This window comes from Macaca mulatta, chromosome 3 (genome assembly GCF_049350105.2).
Source record: "Macaca mulatta isolate MMU2019108-1 chromosome 3, T2T-MMU8v2.0, whole genome shotgun sequence".
Taxonomy (NCBI): domain Eukaryota; kingdom Metazoa; phylum Chordata; class Mammalia; order Primates; family Cercopithecidae; genus Macaca; species Macaca mulatta.
Window position 1 is genome coordinate 83312734 of NC_133408.1, and position 12817 is coordinate 83325550.

The window sequence follows — 12817 nt, forward strand, 5'->3', positions numbered from 1 at the left end:
CCCAAGGGTTAGTTTATCTGCTTCTTGTGCTAACAGGGCCGTTACTGCCATGGCCCTTAGACATGGGGGCCAGCCTTTGGAAATCCCGTCTAGTTGTTTTGAGAGATAGGCTACTGGCCTTGGCCAAGGCCCCACAGTCTGGGTTAAAACTCCAACTGTCATTTTTTTTCTTTTTGACACATAGAGTGTGAAGGGTTTTGTCAGGTCAGGTAGCCCCAGGGCTGGGGCCGACATGAGTTTTTCTTTTAAGTCATGAAAAGTTCGTTGTTGTTGGCTATAATAGATGTAGTTTATCCAATTTATATTTTTATTAACTATCACCCACTAAAATATTGACTCAAATCCTGCAACTATTCTCAAATCCTGAAGCTATTTGATGTCAAGCTTTAAATTGATCTGGTATTCCCTGTGGGACTCTAATTGTGTCTAAATAGACATGAGAGTCGAAAGACCCATAAAGGGCTTCTCGCTTTAAGATGTCTTATTTTTCCTCCCTCCAGTTGATGAAATGCCAGGGTGAAAGGGATAGCCAATTGGACTAAAGCACAAGTGCCACTCCAGTTATTCAGCAGAGTGCCCAGTAAAGGTCCACCACAATACCACCACACATCCACTCAGAGATGAACAAGGGCTGACTGATTGACAAGCTCTTGAAAATTCTTAAGCTCACTGCATCCCTTCAGGTCTCCAAGGAATGCTAAGCCTCCTCCCTGCCATGAAAGACACGAAGTAAACTTAGTGTTGGGAGATGGAGGTTGGATGGCCCTCGGTGGCTGACCTGCAGGGTGCCGGACTTTGGGATATAACAGACAGAGTTTGGCATGACTTATTACTCCAGGCTGTAGAATCCTGGAAAAGAGCTACCATGCAGCCCACACCTGGTCAACTGGAGGACCACCTTAGTGGAAAGGGGAAAATCTGGGCCTCTGGCCTGCCATGTGCACAAGCATAACAATTGCTTTTGTTTAACGTGTGGAAGGAATATTTGATCCATTCCAACCAGGCATTTGCATCTTGGTATCCTGTCTTAATTGCAAAAGTTTGTTTTAAGTCTTCAACTTCTATGATCCTCTAGTAAAATGAATGTATGATTTTAGGAAATTACAAAAACCGGTTGGGGCAGTCCATCCTTGCTCTTTAGTGGTCCACAGAATGTTGGACCAATTACGGCATAAAAGGTTTACACTGGGGAGCAACATTCCTGGTTGACATTGGAGTCTTTATTGAAATTTCCCTGGATTAAATGGTCCTAATTTACTAACGCCGAGTCTGAAGAGAGTCAGGAGGGACAGAGGTACTTTTCTGAAGTAGAGAGCTGTCTTTGATTTGGCAAGTCCCCACAAGGTGTAACAAAACAAGCATTAAATGCAACAGTTTGAGGTAAAATTGACTTGGTTATGTTAATAACTAGATGGTCAGCAATAGAGCAGGAAAGAAGAAAGAGTAATAGAATAGATGAAAGAGTTAAATTTTTCTTAGCTTTAGTTTGGTAGGGTTTTCCCCTGGGACTATGGCCCACGACTCTGGAGGGGGTGGCACTTTCTTGACTCCTTTCTTTCTCTATACAAACAGCAGTCTCGGTGGTTGCAGTCTCGGTGGTTAGCAGCAACAAGGTAGGGTCCTTCCTAGGCTGGCTGAAGTCTCCTTTCTTTTCACCCTTTGGTGAGACCATGATCTTCAGGCTGGTGCTGGTTTACTGGAAATTCTAGGGGTGGTACCTGTGCTAAAAGACTTTTAGTTTTGAGGGAAAGGAAAGTGGAAGATAAACTAAGTATATAATTTCTAAGAAATTGAACTTTTGTTTTAAACGTGGGGACATCAGCAGTGGACTTTATAGCCCTTGGTGCCTTTCTACTGAGAAATTTCCTTTAGTACCTATTTTTATAAGCTTTTGGACCAAAGAAACCAAACACCATTTTATATTTGACAATGCTTCCTGTATGATTTTTATACCAGATAAGCTAAATTTCACCTTTATATTAGTGTGCTATTAATGTTAAACTTACTTTTAATAAAACTTTGTATACATATTTATTTAATTTTTAATGTCAGACCATAAGGTAAGATTTTTATAGACTCTTTTTAACCTTTTATAATCTTTGTGAAAGAGCAGGTTAGTGCTTTAAGAAAAACCCTCTGTGTTTTTACTGTAATGTCCAGTTCACAGAAAAACTAAATGATACCTCTTTAACTTTAGCTAATACGTTTTACATTCTTATGCCTCCTTATAATCCTTTTACCAAAGGTATATTTTACTTTCCTTGTACACCTTGCACATAAACTGTTTTTTTTTCCAATAGTTTTACATTCAAGAGGCCTAGTTACTTTTAAATTATATAACAGTTCTTGCATAAATTCTTTTTTTTATAACATTTTTCTCTTTCAAGACTTTTGCAGACAATTTTTCAACATGCCTCAACTTTCTGACTTATTACGAACATTTCTTTCTTTAAACAACCAGTTAATTTATTTCAGGACAAGAATTTACCATATAACACTGTTTTTACATAAATTCTGCCCCCCCCCCTTTTTTTCCCTTTTTTTTTTTTTTTTTTTTTTTTGAAGATAACCATTCTTGTCCAAACTTGTCTGTGGACTAGACTGTCTAAGGCCTCAAGATTAGAAGTTACTGTCATGCGCGTCCGTGTGGAGAGACCACCAAACAATGGAAAGCCATCAGTTAAGGCGGGGCAGGGCCTTTTCACTTCTTTTGTGATTCTTCAGTTACTTCAAGTCATCTGGGCGTATACGTGCAAGTCACAGAGGATGCGATGGCGTGGCTTGGGCTCAGAGGCCTGACAGTTACTATAATACATGTTACACTGTTAACTTTTAGCAAACTTTACTTTTGTTAAACACCTTGTAAGTTTGGGATTTCAATTATCCTTTGCTATTCATAAGACCTTGTTTAGTCCAAATTAACTTAGAATTGGTCTAGATGGCTTTTTCCCCACCTTCAATTACCTGGGAAGAACAATCTACCGTCCTGTACTGAAGGAAGTTCCTCCTAGGTCTGGTCAGACCTTTGCATGGTAATTAAGAATTACATCCCCTGTTAGGAAACCTGCTGGGTTAAGGGAATTTTCAGGGGTTAATGTTAAATCATATATATTTTTTTCCTTAGGATACTTCTGAACTGGTGAGGTGTGCTTACAATGAAGTTTCTTCTGAAAGTTATTTTTTACTTTCTTCTCTTATCAAAGCAGTTGCCACTACAGATGGAATGCATCTGGGCCATCCGCAGGTTACTGGGTTAAGGATTTTTGATAGGAAGATTACGGGTTATCAGTGGCCTCAGTGCTTCCAGGATACGCCCTTGTTTACACTGACAACGAAGTGGTATTGGAGTGTTAATATCTTCAATTATCAATTATAGGTTTTTTGTTTTGTTTTGTATTTTTATTGAGACAGAGTTTTGCTCTGTCCCCAGGCTGGAGTGCAGTGGCAGGATCTCGGCTCACTGCAAGCTCCGCTTCCTAGCTTCACGCCATTCTCCTGCTCAGCCTCCTGAGTAGCTGAGACTACAGGCGTCCGCCACCATGCCCAGCTAATTTTTTGTATTTTTAGTAGAGATGGGGTTTCACTGTGTTAGCCAGGATGGTCTCGACCTCCTAACCTTGTGATCCACCTGCCTCAGCCTCCCAAAGTGCTGGGATTACAGGTGTGAGCCACCGTGCCTGGCCTATCAATTATACGTTTTAAATTTACCCTGGCTTTTAAAGGGTAAATTTAGGGTACACTGTTTTTTTGTTTTTGTTTTTTTTCTTCTTAACTACTTATATATCTCTCCCTTTCTTTTTTTCTTTCTTTTTTCTTCCTTTTTCTCTTTGATTTTCTCTTTTTCTCCTTGACTTTCCTTTTGCCTCTGTGTCTTTGTCTCTCTCTGCCTCTCTCTTTCTTTCTCTTTCTCTCTCTTTCTCTCTCTCTTTCCTTGACTCCCTCTTTATCTCTCTGTCTCTTCCTCTTTCTCTCTCTGCTGGTCTTTCCTTGCCTCTGCCAGCCACTTACGCTGCTGTTCTCTCAACCACTGTGGGGGTGCCTATACGAGCTGTAACCAAGTGTCTATGTATGGGAACTGGTCTGGGTGCCCTGGCTTACAGGTTACCTTGTGCTATACCTTTGAAACAAGCGACCTGTCCAGGCTTCCTTCTGGTGGCCAACCCACCTCTAATGTTGGCCAGTCTATTTCACATGAAGTTCTAAGTTGTCATGGTGTCATAGTAACACTGTAATCTCCCTTAAATCCTTTCTTGAAATTTTTCAACATAGTACCTAGTGGGGTGGGCTTACTTCGTGCCTGACCCATGCTACTTCGAGACAAAACACCATGCTCACACCACATGCACACCACAAAACAAACAACGGGTAAAAAGGGCACACACACACTTTTACAGTTTACACCAAACCAGAATCAAAACCAAAATCAGAGTATCCAGAAATCCAAGCCAGGTCAAAACCAAAACCAAAGTATCAAGCAATCCAAGTCAAGTCAAAAACAAAAATGAAAGTGCTGGTACAGGCATGCCATGGGTGGTCAGGCCACGCTTCCACTCAAACGGAGTGGGCAAGTTCCAAAGACTAGTCTTACCAAGTTTCAAATGTCCGGACTCCAAGTACCAGTTCCTTCCCAGTGTTCAGCCACTGTGTTGATCCTCCATGGGGGCCTGCCACATGCTGCTCTGGCAAGGTGTGTTCCATCGAAGCAACTGCCTAGCTGGGAGCGCTCTCAGGATCCGCGTCGCACAAGCTGGCTGCAGTCCCCCACAGGGATGCTCCACAGGGCAGGCCTAAGCCGCCTAAGGGGCTGCCTTGACCATCTGTCCATTAATCACCTCAATTCCTGGTCAGGGAACCAAGAAATGTAGCAGGACAAGCCACAGATAAAACCCCTCAGACACCGAGTTAAGGAAGTAAGGGCTTTTTTTGGCCAGAAGCTTCGGTAAGACTCACGTCTCCAATAACCAAGCTCTTTGAGTGAGCAATTCTTGTCCCTTTTAAGTGCTCACAATTCTCAGGGGGTCGCGTTAGAGGGTCATGATTGATTGAGCAAGTAGAGGGTACATGACTGGGGGCTCCATGTACCAGCAATCAGAATGGAACAGAATAGGACAGGGATTTTTACAATGCTTTTCCATACAATCTCTGGAATCTATAGATAACATAACCGGTTAGGTCAGGGGTCGATCTTCAACCAGGCCCAGGGTGCAGTGCCAGGCTGTCGGCCTGTGGATTTCATTTCTGCCTTTTAGTTTTTACTTCTTCTTTCTTTGGAGGCAGAAATTGGGCATAAGACAATATGAGGGGTGGTCTCCTCCCTTAACATATGTACAGTGAGAACAAGCAGGGGTAAGGCAGGGGAGGGGATAAAAAAGAAGACAGAAGAGTGGCCAAATTCTTGCTGAATCTAGGTAATGGGTTTATGGATAGTCACTGTACTATGCTCTTAGTTTTTAAAAAAAATTATCAAATTCTCTAAAAAAAAAGAGAGGAAACAGAAAGGGCCTGTGGGCTGGCCCTCCAGGCCAGAGAGTGTTTGGGGTCCAGGATTGGTAGAAGACGGGCAGGCCCTGGATTTGGTAAAGCACAAGGTGAGAATGTAGTACAGAAGGGACCTTCTCATCAGAGGAAGGGCTCAGGTGGGCTGAGGGGGCCCCACAAGGAGGCCAGGTCTATGTGGACGGAGGACCAGCAAGTAACATGGTCACCTCGTGGCACCTGGCCCGGCAGCCTGAGACACAGGTGTGGGAAAAGTGGGTCAACAGGTCCCGTGGAGGCCCTGTCAACAATGCACTGTGTTGGCAGGAAGCCAGCAGCCTGCTCTCCCAGGCCAGGGCCCCTGCATGCTGCTGCACCAGGCCTGCCCCTCCCCATCTCAAGGAGGAACTACCAGAAGGTCCTACAGGCCAGCGGGCATACCCTTTCCCATCCGCCTGTCTTTCCCTGCCCACCAAGGCCCAGCCCTCAGCCTCCCATGCTGATCAGGTGTTGGGGAGAGGCAGGGCTGAAATGGAACTGCACCACCTCCATGCACTGCTGCTCATGCTGGGGCTCTAAGGCCAGCCTGGGCAGCTGGAACCACCCAGCCTTATCTAGCCTGCAGCTCAGAGTGAGGCTGCAGGAGACACATCCATCTCCTGATGCTGGGGGCTCCTCCCCTACAGAGAAGTCCCACCCTGCCCTGTTCCCTGTATTGACTATGTTTCCAGCTTCTGCAAACAATGCTTTAACACTTGCCTCTTATGTATATGCTGGACATACTTGGTTCTGCACCCTGATGATGGGCCTGAGTCACCTTGCCTTGGCCTTCTGCCTCCCTCATCAGCCCCTCACCCCTCAGGAAGAGTCCTCTTCCTGGGCAGGGGACACTTTTCAAATACAAACCAACCAATCCAATGCTCACACCCTCAACCACCTCCTCTATGGGGCTCTCACACTCTGGCCACTATGGACTTGTCCTAATCACTCCATGGCCAGGCATCAGACAATGAGGGACAGCCCCCCTGCCCCAGGCTCTGAAATTATTCAAACCACCCAATCCTAAACCTGCTTGACCTGCCTTACCTGTCCTTTCCCACAGAAACCCCAGTAAAAACTCTTGCCCACCACTCCCTGCCCCATTCTTCTGCCTCAGGGCCAACCCCAGTGTTTTTCTGTGTGGCCCCTGTGGTGTGGCATGTGCACTTCTCTCCAGAACTGAGAATAATAAATTAGCTTCTCGATGGCAATCATCTCCTGATCTATCGGCCTTCATGAACCTCAAATTTGCTATTAACACATGATATTTTAAAATAGTCCCGGCCAGGCATGGTGGCTCACGCCTGTAATCCCAACAAATTGGGCAGCTGAGGCAGGTGGATCACCTGAGGTCAGGAGTTTGAGACCAGCCTGGCCAACATGGCGAAACCCTGTCTCTACTAAAACTACAAAAAATTAGCCAGGCATGGTGGCATGCACCTGTAATACCAGCTACTTGGGAGGCTGAGGCAGGAGAATCGCTTGAAGCTGGGAGGCGGAAGTTGCAGTGAGCTGAGATTGCACCACTGCATTCCAGCCTGGGCGACAGAGTGAGATTCTCACAAAAAAAAAAAAAAAAAAAAAAAAAAAAAAAAAATTCCCTTTCATATTTTTCCATATAAAACACTGCTTTAAGTTTTAATGTTTTTTTACCCCAAGACAGCCCAGTCTGTACCCTACTTGGGCAGATTTTACAAGCTAGTAAAACAGCCCCCTTTAGAGGCTGAGCATCCATGCCAGAGAGATCCATGGGGCCACTCCTCCATCTCCCACTGCATTCTCATGGCAGCTGCCACCAGAACTTCCAGGATCCTGATAAGGGGGACCACCTTGGCCCCTTCCCAGCTCCATCACCCTGACCCCCAGAGGCCTTCTCACCTGCACATTTGTTAGCACAGGTACTCAATGTCAATGTCCAAAGCAGGAGCCCAGGTTGACTGAAAGCCAGGAACGGCTATGAGCTGGGCCCCACTGGTGTAGGACAGGGCTGGGTCCACTGGGCTGTGGCTGTCATGATTCACTCTGTACACTGTACCACACCTCTCACCACACTGCATGAGGAGGGTGCTGTGGCCTTCTTGGTGGATGAGAAGGAAGGATGGATGAGATGTTCTGTGGATTGCTGGAAGGGCTGGCAGAGGTCAGGACTGTTGGCCCTGCTGAGGGTTTCCTGCTGGGGGTGCAAAAGACCCACCACTCTGAGTCTAGCTGGGACAGACCCCTGGCAGGCATAGAAGCAGGGGGAGGCCTGGGGCTGGTTGCAGAAGACCTGGACACTCACTCCATGTGTCCTTGGGCATGTCTTGCCCTCCCTGGGCCTCAGTTTGCCACATAGATAGCAGGGTAGGACAGGTTATGTACTGCCAGAGCAGGGAGCCAAGCTGACTTTAGACTAGCCTTTGGGTCTGATTCCTCCTCTTATTCAGGAAGAGAGACATCAATTCTGTCAGGCCCTGAAGAAGGGCCCTTCTCTGAGAAAGTCCCTCAACAGGTTTGTCACAGGTCCCCAAGACCACCCCAAGTTTCTGTGACTCTCTAGAGGAACTCACAGGACTCAGTACATAGTCATACCCATGGCTGAGACTTATTATAAGAAAAGGATACAGAGCAAAATCTGCAAAGGGAAAAGGCACACAAGGTGAAGTTGGAAGAAACCAGGCATGAGCTTCCAAGAGTCCTCTCCCAACAGAGACAAGCAGAAGTCACTGGATTCCCTCAACAATGAGTTGTGATGACACGTGTAGAATGCTATCTACCAGGGAAGATCATAGAGACTTGGTGCCCAGGGTTCTTATCAGGGGCTGGTCTCTGCCTGGCACACACCAAAATTCCAAACTCCCAGAAGAAAGGCAGGTGCTTAGCATGAGCCATGTTGCTGTACAAACAGTTTAAGTGCAGGGAGGATCCCTACCTTTTATATTATTATCTGTATAAGAAACTGTTTGTCAGTCAAGTTCCCAGATGCCAGTCAGAAGCCAGCCTCAGGTGCTCTATCAGCTTCTGCACTGCAGAGCTCACAGCAACTGTGGTTTGATTCCAACTGGAGGGAAGGTGAATAGCCAGGACAGGACAGAAACAGGGTGGTCAAGCATTCCAATTTGCCTGGGACTTGGGTCGGGGAAGGGTCAGGGAGCTTCCCAGGACATGAGACTTCCTATGCTAAAACCAGGATGGCAAGTGGATAAGTTTCAACATGTGTTTTGGAGGGGTCAAGTACTCAAACCACAACAGACACTAACTACTTAGAGTTAGCATAGACCTCACAGATTAAGGGCTCAGTCCCACAAGACTACCCGCACTTCAGGTACCAGTCACAAGTAGTGGGTCCCACACTATCCACACTTCTGTTTGACTTGGCTGCAAAGCAAGGGTTCCCATGACCTCCTCTTCAGGTTTAGTAATTTGCTATAACAGCTCACAGAAGTCAGAGAAACACTTTATGGCCTTATTCCATCTGGGCTGCTGGAACAAAATACCATAGACTGAGTAATTTATAAACCACAGAAATATATTGTTCACAGTTCTGGAGATTGGGAAGTCCAAGATCAAAACACCAGCAGCTTCAGTGTCTCGTAAGGGCTCTCTCCTTCATAGAAGGTAACTTCTTACTGTGTCCTCACATGGCAGAAGGAGGAAGGGACAACCATGCTTCCTCAGGCCTCTTCTATAAGGGCACTAATTCCATTCACCAGGGCTCCATCCTCATGACCTAATTACCTCCCAAAGGCCACACCTCTTAATATCAACACTTTGGGGATTAGATTTGAACATGCAAATTTTGGAGGGACAAAATCAGATCATAGCATCTAGGTTTACCAGTTTATTACAAAGTATATTTTAAAGGATTTAGATGAACATCTAGATTAAAAGGGTCTTAGGGGCCCGGCACAGTGGCTCACGCCTGTAATCCCAGCACTTTGGGAGGCCAAGGGAGGCGGATCACGAGGTCAGGAGATACAGACCATCCTGGCAAACACAGTGAAACCCCATCTCTCCTAAAAATACAAAAAATTAGCCGGGCATGGCAGCATGCACCTGTAGTGCCAGTTACTTGGGAGGCTGAGGCAAGAGAATGACGTGAACCCAGGAGGCAGAGCTTGCAGTGAGCTGAGATCGCACCACTGCACTCCAGCCTGGGCGACAGAGCCAGACTCCATCTCAAAATAAAAATAAAAATAATAAATAAATAAATAAATAGAGTCTTAGGGCCAGGTCCCAAAGGAAACTGTTCCTCTAATCACAACACTTCTGGAAGAATCTCAAGCCTCAGAGTTTCTGTTCCCATGGAGTTTGGGAGGTGACACCTTCCCAGCATGTGGATGCATTCACCAACTTGGAAGCTCTCTGAACCCCACTGTTTAAGTTTTTATGAAGTTTAATTACCTAGGTATAATTTATAAAATCATTGGCTATTAGTAATGACAATCAAAAGAGGTGTTTTTATATGAGGAATATGAGCTTCATCTAAATTATCGGGCCCAAAAAAGGCATGAGAAAGAGACAGCAGTCACATCCCACTTCCTCCCTCTTGCTAAATAATCATCTTGAAGCTGCTTACTATGTGGACTCTAGACTGACTGACCCCCAAGTAGCTATAAATTAACCTAACAATACTGCATGCTGCACAACATAACTCATACCCTATCATTCAACAATGTATAGCCATCACTAATCAATGTTATTTCTGTAAACCAATGAGGATTCCTGACAAACAACTTTTTATTGGCCCCATGCCTAGTCCCCTTTTTTGCCTTTAAAAACCTGCTTGTAACAAAGGCTGAATGAAGCTCATATCCATGGTTACTTGTGTGTGAGTCTTCTGGGCAGCTGTCTTCATTTTGGTTCAAATGTAAACTCTCCACCTTTATTAATTTTGCCTCAGTTTCTTCTTTTAGATCAACTGTAATCAAATCAATCTCCAGCCTCTCTCCTCTCTCTAGAGGTTGAGAGGTGGGGCTAAAAGTTTCAGCCCTCTAATCACATGGTTGGTTTCTCTGACAACCAGCTCCCATCTTCCAAAAGCCACTTCATTAGTGGCATAAACTCAGGTATGGTTAAAAGGGGCTCATGATGAATAACAAAAGATGTCACTATCACTCAAGAAGTTACAAGGGTTTTACAAATGCCCATTAATGATAGCCTGGATAAAGAAAATGTGGTACATATACACCATGGACTACTATGCAGCCATAAAAAGGAATGAGATCATGTCCTTTGCAGGAACACGGATGGAGCTGGAAGCCATTATCCTCAGCAAACTGACACAAGAACAGAAAACCAAGCACTGCATGTTCTCACTTATAAGTGGGAGCTGAACAATGAGAACACATGGACACAGGGAGGGGTACAACACACACTGGGTCCTGTCCATGGGGCGGGGAGAAGGGAGAGCATCAGGATAAATAACCAATGCATGCAGGTCTTAATACCTAGGTGATGAGTTGATAGGTGCAGCAAACCACCACGGCACACGTTTACCTATGTAACAAACCTGCACGCCCTGCACATGTATCCTGGAACTTTACATTAAATTAAAAAACAAATGAAAAACATCAGGATAGCAATTCGCTGGGGTGGAGGGATAAGAAAGAAGAGGAAACTCTCAGAAAATTGCAACAATATTGGTAATATTCTATTTCTTAAGTGGAGTAATGGGTTCACGGGTTTCTTTTTATAATTCTGTTTTGTAACTTTAGCATATATAAATTTATATATACACTATATATAATGTATATGTAGCATTTTATGAAAACAAATGATGTCGTCTTTATAACATGCCTTAATGAAAACCTAAAAAAAAAAAGTTACAAGGGTTTTAGAAGCTCTATGCAGAGACCACATATATATTTCTTATGTCACAGGTGGCTTTTAGTGTATTCAGCGTTGTGCAACCATCCTTATTATCTAATTCCAGGACACTTTTACCATCCCAAGAAGAAACCTCAAACCTCACTCCCTATTCTCCCCATCTCAAGATCACATAGGTGACTCTTATCAATTCACCTATTCTGGATATTTCAAATATAAATGGAACTATACAATATGTGGCCTCATGTGTCTAGCATCTTTCCCTTAGCATGTTTTCAAGGTTCCTTCCTCAACAAAACTCCACTAATTTGTCTAAAGCTTTTAACAGATGTATAAATCTGTTGTAATATTGTCTTTTGACAGAAAACTTGTGAAGGATTTGGAGTAGAATTTGTGATAAATACATGGAATCTTAATTAACTGTTACCAGAAAAATCAAACTCGGTAAATTTCTTAAAGAGGTTTATTCAGAGCCAATGAGTGACCACAGCCCCAGGAAAATACAAACCCAAAAAGCCTTAAGTGGTCCCAAGGCAGTCAGATTATAGTTTGGTTTTATACATTTCAGCGAGCCAGGGGTTACAGGCAAAGACATAAATCAATGTGTGGAAGGTATACACTGGTTTGGCTCCAAAAGGCAAGATGTCTTGGTGTGGGGGGTTTACAAGTTATAGGTGGACTCAAATACATCGATATATACACGTTAGATGATAGATAAGATAGACAAGTTATAGGTGGACTCAAATACATAGATATATACACGATATATGACAGATAAGATAGATAGATCTTTTAGTAGGGATAGATAGGGGCTCCCTATGTTGCCCAGGCTAGTCTTTAACTCGTGGCCTCAAGTGATCCTCCCACCTCAGCCAGCTTGACTAAGAGATTCTTTAATTTGCAATTGGTTAAAAGAGTGAGGCTCTGTGTAAAACTTGGAGTCAGCAGAAAAGAATGTTTAAGATAGGATGCCAGAATCAGCCACAATATACTGGGTCAAAAAAGACCTCTTCAGCAAGATTGATGGTCTGCAAACTTGACTTAACCCTTGCCTTGCATGGCCATAGGTCTTATTTATAATTTGGTATCTTACTACCACAGTCTGTTAGTCTTATGATCTCTACTTTAACATTAATGTCGGTCAGTTGTCTAAATGCCAAAAGGGGCTATAACAAGGGGTGTTCAACCTCCCTTTCCAGAATGGCTGGGAACTCAGTTTTTAAGGTTTCTCTGGGGTCTCCTTGGCCAAGAGGAGGTCCGTTCAGTGGCTGGGGGGCTTACAATTTTATTTTTAGTTTACGAACACAAACCAAAGTAATTATTTATTTTTATTTTATATTTTTTGTTTTGTTTTTGGAGACAGGGTCTTGCTCTGTCAACCAGGCCGGAGGGCAATGGCAAGATCTCTGCTCACTGCAACCTCCACCTCCTGGATTCAAGCGATTCTCATGCCTCAGCCTCCCTAGTAGCTGGGACTACAGGCGCGCGCCACCAC